This window comes from Zingiber officinale, chromosome 2A (genome assembly GCF_018446385.1).
Source record: "Zingiber officinale cultivar Zhangliang chromosome 2A, Zo_v1.1, whole genome shotgun sequence".
NCBI lineage: Eukaryota > Viridiplantae > Streptophyta > Magnoliopsida > Zingiberales > Zingiberaceae > Zingiber > Zingiber officinale.
The window spans coordinates 127,286,727-127,294,223 of record NC_055988.1 but is presented as its reverse complement, the minus strand read 5'-3'; the positions used below and the strand labels follow the sequence as shown (position 1 = coordinate 127,294,223).

Here is a 7,497-nt window from a genome sequence, read left to right as displayed (position 1 = left end):
AAATGTTTAATTTCCTTAAGAGGGTTTGTTTAGAAAGTGGTTGTTGCTCCAATAACCAAGAAGGCTTAGTGCCTTGCCACAGTCTGAAAGCCAATTAATAAAATAAAATATTTAATTGACTAACTGATAAAGCATTTAATTGAAATTAATGCTTTAAATAGTTACTCAATATTTTTTTACTTAGAAAATTCTTTGCAAAACTTAAAGTTTCTAAAATTATTTACGTTGTAAATTTTTTAAGTGATATCAAAATTATTTTCAAATTTTTTCAAAGTTTTCAAAAACTTGATAAGTTTTTCAAAATTGTTGGAAAAATAGAGTTTTTTTTTTTAAAAAAAATCTTATTTTTAAAAAGTTATCCTTAGATTTTTTTTGGTACCCCATTTTTTTATGTGATCAATGGGGGAGAAGGGAAGATTATGTCTAAGGGGAGGTAGTTTAAACTTTTTAAAATTTTTGCACTCTAGTTTAAACTTTTTCAAATTTTTGCACTTTAATTGCAAATTTATTGTTCTTACTTTATGTTGGTTTACCCTAACTTAACTTGGTTTGCTCGTATCAAAAAGGGAGAGATTGTTGGTACCCTAAAGTAGTTTTAATGTGATCAAACAAGTTAAGTTAGGTCCTATTATGTTTAACCCTGTATCTAACTGTGCAAGAACTTAGGAGTACAAGATGTAAAGCAAAAGATGCAGCTAGCGAGAAGGACAACACGGGAGAGAGCCGATGGGCTCGGTGCGTCTGAGGGACGAGGTGCTGCGGAAGAGTACGCGAGCGGACGAGAAGGGGCGCGCGATGTTTCTGAGGGACGAGAAGCTGGAGCGGAAGCTTGCTTGAGAAGGTCGGAAGTTGGGTTCGGGTGATCCCTATTTCGGAAGCGAGCGGAGCCGGAGCGAAAGACCCATACCGTAGAAAGCGAAGCCGAAGCTGGAAACCCAACACCACAAATCAGCATTTTGCTGATTCTAGTGATCGAGGCGCTCGGACCAGTCCGGGGCACTTAGAGCAATCCGGGGCACTCGGAACGATTTCGAGCGTCCAGAACCCAATTCTTAGCTAAATTTGGCGTGCCATGTACCGTTGCGTTGGAGATAAAATATTATCCTATTCCAGACACCTGAAACCCTTCCAGGCGCCCCGAGCAGGGCTATATAAATAGCCCTACTCCCAGAAGCTAATAACAATAAGAAATATCCAAGCAACACTTGTACACACTTCCTTTTCTGTTTAGCTTCCGTCTTTCTGCGCTTTCATTGCTGTAAAGAGGCTTCTCCGCCTGAAGGAGAACATAGTGCGACTTCATCTGCCTTGGATTAACAACTTCCTCGATTATAACCAAGTAAACTTGTTTGCCTCTATCTTTTAGTCTTGTTAGGATTTCTTATATGCAAGTGTTATTTTAATTAAGTTATTTGTTCGAGAAAGGTTTTCATTTACTTAATTTTTGCAAGGACTATTCACCCCCCTCTAGTCGACCGCCAAGGGTCCCAACAGAGGTTAATTCTAATATACGGATTGGAAGCTCACCGGAGATCCACTAAGTTACTTGAGATTAAGGCTCTACTAGTATGCATCTGAATTAAGTGGTGCGGTCGATAAGGAAGATTGAATGAAAGAAGGGAGATTTTGACCACATTAGATCTTATTTAATGAGGCAAAGGGTTTGATTGTTGCTGTCGTATACTATTCTCTATAATGCTTTGTTTATTCAGAGGCATAGATCAAGAAGAAAAAGGAATCCATCATGGATATATTTCCTTAGGGAAGGGAATGGAAAGATGAAGGAAATAAAAGTAAACTCGAATGAGAAGAAAGAAAAGGAGCGATGTCACAACCTCACTGCCAGACTTCCCGTGGTGAAGATTCCTTCTCCAGGGAAGACCTGCACAAGTTTCACCTCATAAATGGCATCAACTCTGCCTCTTTCTCATCCTCCTCCAAGGCCACCGTCACAATTGCTAGAAGGCTTGTAGAGGATTCCATCGGTAGCAATGACAAGAGGTTTCAAAGTACTTGTTGAGAAAGAATTGAGTAGCTCAATTAAAGTTCTGCATACGGATCATGATGGAGAATATAACTAGTATGAATTTACAAATTTCTTTGAGAATCATGGGATCAATAGGAAACTTACAACAACTTATTTACTCCAACAAAATGGTGTATACGAGAGGATGAACTATACTATTGTGAATATAGTGCGAGACCTTCTAATGATAAGTGGTATTTCTAAAATATTTTAGCTAGAAACAGTTAATTAGAGCATTCATATATTGAATACAAGTCTCACATTATATGTTCCAAATATGACACCAAAAGAAGGTTAGAGTGGAAGAAAACTCCACTGTTGATCATTTTCAGATTTTTAGATGTATTGTCTATGTTCATATTCAAAGGAAAAAAAAAGCTAGAAAGCAAAGGTGAAAAGTATATTTTTCTTGGTATGATTAATAAATCAAAATCTTATAAGTTATATAATCCAAGTAGTAAAAAAATTATTATCAGTCGTTATATTATTTTTTTGATGAATAAGTCACTTGCTCATGTAATTAAAATGACATTAAAGAAATATCCTTATAAATTTTGATGATGATTAGAAAGTGTATCACCCTATGGAGGATGAGCAACATGAGAAAGTTACTCAAAAGATTCCAATAGCATATCATAGTCCAGTTACAGTTGAATTTTAAAGGATACAAAGTATTCAAAAAAGACCAACATAGATGTCTAATTATGAGATGAGTGGAATTGACCAAGATGATGATCCACTTGTACATGTTATTTTGTTTTCAGATTATGACCCTACTATCTTTGAAGTAGCTATCAAAGAATGAAAATGAAGAAAGACTATGGATGATGAAATTACAATAATTGAAAAAAAAACATAATAAAGGGCAAAAGATAATTTGTGTAAAATGAGTTTACAAGACAAAGCTAAAGGAAAATTGTGAGATTGACAAGTACAAGGTATGTTTGGTAGCAAAGGAATATAAGCAAGAATTTAGTGTCGATTAAAAAGAAGTTTTTGCTCCTATGACAAGACATGATATAATCAAATTGGTGATAGTGATGTCGGCTAAAATTCATGCCCTATTTTTTAGTTGGATGTGAAATCATCATTCCTCCATGAAGATTTGAAAGAGGAGGTATTTATTGATCAACCTTTTGATTATTTGAAATTCAGTAACAAGAATAAAGTTTATAGATTAAAGAAAACTCTATATAAGTTAAAACTAGCCCCACAAACTTTATATAATGGTATAGAAATTTATTTTTTGAAGGAAGGTTTAAAAGATGCCCTTATGAACATACTCTTTTTAATAAGTTTGAAGATGGAGGCAAAATATTGATAGTTTGCTTATATGTAGATGACTTAATCTTCATTGGAAATAGTATATCTATATTTGGAAATTTAAAAAATCTATGATAATAGAATTTGAAATGTCTAATTTGGTATGATACATTATTTCCTTGGTATCAAAGTAGTGGTGTAAGCTTATGTTTGAATTTTTATTTCTCAAAAAAGAAATGTGCAATAAATCCTGGACAAGTTTCAAATGAAGATTACAATCCTATAAATGTAGGATCGATGACATGCTAGAGGAGAGGGGGGTGAATAACACTCGTGGTTTTTTCACTCATTTCAGAAAACAAACAAAATACGCAGCGGAATAACGAAGGAGAATAAGAGCAATGCTAACATAATTTTCTTTTACTTAGTTCAGAGCTTGTGACAACTCCTACTCCAAGGCCCACGATCGTTGATCGCTTACGTTGGGCAATCACTATAAGCTCGAGAAATCTTTACAAGAAGAACAAGTATAATTGCAATATTAAACTAAGTTACCGACAATACAAAGATGATGGAAAGATTTATCTATTGTTGGTGTAGCAGTTGAACGTTGTTGCAACATTATGGAACATCACACAGGAGCACAAATACTCTGATTTTTGGTGTTCGTGAAATGCTAGCCGAGACCCCTTTTTATAGTCTCTTCAAACCTGATCTAGATCCTCTGATCTCGGGATCAAGTTTTGACTCGACTAGGATCGGTCGACCGATCCCTTGATTTGGTCGACCGAACCTGCTAAACCCGCCCGACCTTTCATTTAGATGCAACCTCTTTAGATAGAGCCTTCGTTCGGTCGATCGATCCTATCGTTCGGTCGATCGATCAGCCGATGGTCTTCACCTTATCTGATTCGATCAACCCAGCTTGATCAGGTCACCGCTTATTTTTGGTTCGGTCGATTGATCCCTAGGTTTGATCGAGAAACCCTTGATCTAACTTGGTCTGATCTCTAGAAATCTGATCCTATTGTATTGGGGTTCGGTCGATCGATCCAAATGTTTGGTCGATTGATCAAGGCTGAATCTAACCCTGTAAAAAGTGTTAGTCTCCTGCAAAATAGAGTTAGACAAATAACAAATAATTAAGTAATAAATGACTTTTGACAACTTTCGGATTGTCCGATTTTGACTTCGGATTTCCTCCTGAAATTCTAGGTTGAACCGACGCCTACTGTTCCTTCAATAGGGAACACGCCCTCACCTACTCCTCTTAGGAGAAGTTACATGTTGCTAGACCGGTCCTTCGAACTGACTGGACTTTTGCTAAGCACCGGAGACTTCAGGTCTTCATGTTGGGCGTCCGCTCCATGACCCATCCAGACTTCCACCTGGTCTACAACCACCAAGATTTTCACCTAAAGTCCCTAACTTTAGGATTTCGCCCAAAGCGTTCGACCCGCCAAGACTTTCCACCTAGGGTTACCACCCCCTAGGGTTTTCCATAACCTAGAGTTACCATCCCTTAGGACCTACGGTTACCTCCCCCTAGGATTTTCCACCTGCCTAGTATCCACTAGGACTTTTGCCTAAGAACACTTAGGACTTTCCTGCAAGCTCAATCACTTGTTAGAAAACAAGACATCTTAACTTTTGAATGCTTTGTCATTATCAAAACACAGGTTTGATCGTCTGGTGCTCCCTACACCAACAATTTTTCCCTTTTTGATCATGACAACCAGGTTCAAAAGTTAAGTAAATATATAGCAGTTTTAAAGAAAAAATATTTAAAGAAAAACACACTACAACAAAAACTGCAAACGACAACACCCCTACGACAACGGTTTTAAGAGAAAGTGTTGCGTATTTGCTCAAAGACAACGGTTTTTGCCAAAGCCGTTGTCTTTGAACTCCCCATTAAATATAAAAGACAACGATTTTAGCAAAACTGTTGTCATTGAGCGACTTTTTTTTAAAACGACAACACTTTTTACAACGGTTTTATAAACCGTTGTCTTTATCCGCATTTTTAGCAGCTACGACAATAGTTTTGAAAAAACCATTGTAATTGAATTTGGCATTTCCCCCCTTCGCTGTTTTCCTTTCCCTCGTTGTTTTCTTTCGGCGCCGTGTTTTCGCGTTCCCAAACCTAAGCCGCCATTTATCTTTCCCTCTCCTCATACGACGTTGTGCTCCTTCTCGTTTCCTGGTGAGCGGCGGCGTTCTCCAATGGGCTGCCGAAGATCCAGACGCACGGGAGGGAGAAACTGGAGAACGGGATCTGCCATGACGACAGCGTGCCGGCGGTGAAGGCGAAGACCATCGACGAACTGCACTCCCTGCAGAAGAAGAGGTCGGCGCCGATCACCCCCATCAAGGACGGCGCGTAGCAGGGCAATGTTGCCTTCGCCACCATCTCAGAGGAGGAGCGCCAGAAGCTCCAGCTCCAATCCATCAGGTCAATATTTAATCTCCATCTTCTTGAGAACAAGAAGGTGGAATCCAATCTTTCTCTTGCGTTTCTTGTAATGAAATCGTGCTGTGTGCAGTGATTCATTGGCGTCGCTGACGAGGGAGACAAGGCCGAAGGTGGTGAGGGGTGATCTGGCCAGGAAGGCGGAGGCGACCAAGGTCGCCACCGAGCACCACCACTACTTGACGTCGACCATATATCAGCGTTAGCGACAACGCCCTCAAGTTTACCCATGTCCTCTACAATCTCTCCCCGCCCTGTATCTGCTCTCATCTCCTCTTCATCACTCAAATCATCACATTTCATTCTCATTGAAAGAATCACGAATTCCTTGTAGAACTCTACGAGCAAGCCATAAAACATGAACATGAATCATTCATAACATCGACTGGAGCCTTGGCTACCTTGTCCGACACGAAGACTGGTCATTCGCCGAGGGACAAGCGCGTCGTCAAGGATGAAACCACTGCCAATGAGCTATGGTGGGGAAAGTAAGTCCACACAACTAATTCATGATCCTTCCATTGATGGTTCCTTCTCAAAATGTATGTGCACTATTCACGTAAAGGCTCACCGAACATAGAGATGGATGAGCACACCTTCCTGGTGAACAGGGAGAGGGTTGTCGATTACCTCAACTCTTTGGATAAGGTACACATGCACATCAAGTGTTTGATGTAATTCCTCATAGATCCTAATATGCCATCTGAATGATACAAGGTATTTGTGAATGACCAATTCCTCAACTGGGATCCCGAGCATCGAATCAAAGTTCAAATTTTCTCTGCAAGGGCCTATCATTCCCTGTTCATGCACAACATGTAAGTGAAAAATACTACTAATAAGAATGCTAAAGATGCTCTTCAATTCTACAGTTCGACGGTTATCCAGATAAGTCATCTTTGCATTGGTTCTGTTGATCTCTAGTAGTGAATCACAGTTGTGTTAGTAGCAGGTTGGATCATACATATGCATATATTAGTGTTAGTGAGCTAACTAGCTCCTCTTTCTCTCCTTAATGCCAAGGGAAAACATGTAAACTAGAAGAAGAAAAACTCTCTTTTGCATGAAATAATTGGAAGGATCGCAGGTGCATCCGTCCTACGCCTGAAGAACTGGAGGATTTCAGTACTCCGGACTTCACAATTTACAATGCTGGCCAGTTTCCATGTAATCGATACACACACTACATGACTACCTCCACCAACATTGATCTTAATCTTGATAGGAAAGAAGTGGTCATCCTTGGCACACAGTATGCCGGGGAGATGAAGAAGGGTTTGTTCGGTGTGATGCACTATCTAATGCCTAAAAGAAACATTCTCTCCCTGCACTCTAGCAACAATATGGGCAAAGATGGTGATGTTGCCCTCTTCTTTGGACTATCAGGTAAGTGTTGGCCGGACGAGATTCTGGCGCATCACCTGCCCATTGATGGATTGCCGAAGTCACAGATTTAGGTGAATCTTTCATCTGACTGAATACGTCATGGGCATTTGCATTTTCTGTCGATTTGTGACAACTCTCCTAGAATTGTTCTGACTGCAGGAAAATATAAAAAAGTTTCGTAGATGCTTCATGGTTTCTTATGCAGCTGTGAGAGCCCTTCATTTTGGTTAGAAGTTGAGCCATTCAGATTTGACTCTTGCATTACTGCACATTTTTTTTTTCTCATATGATATCTTGCAAGGAAAAGAAAAGGAAAATATGTTAGATAGGAGGATATTGAAAGGCATGG

At 39.3% G+C, this 7,497-nt stretch overlaps 1 pseudogene; it reads left to right on the top strand.

Moving 5' to 3' along the window:
* Nucleotides 1-1,825: 1,825 nt before the first annotated feature.
* On the top strand, nucleotides 1,826-7,219 carry LOC122043979 (annotated as a pseudogene).
* Nucleotides 7,220-7,497: the final 278 nt, after the last annotated feature.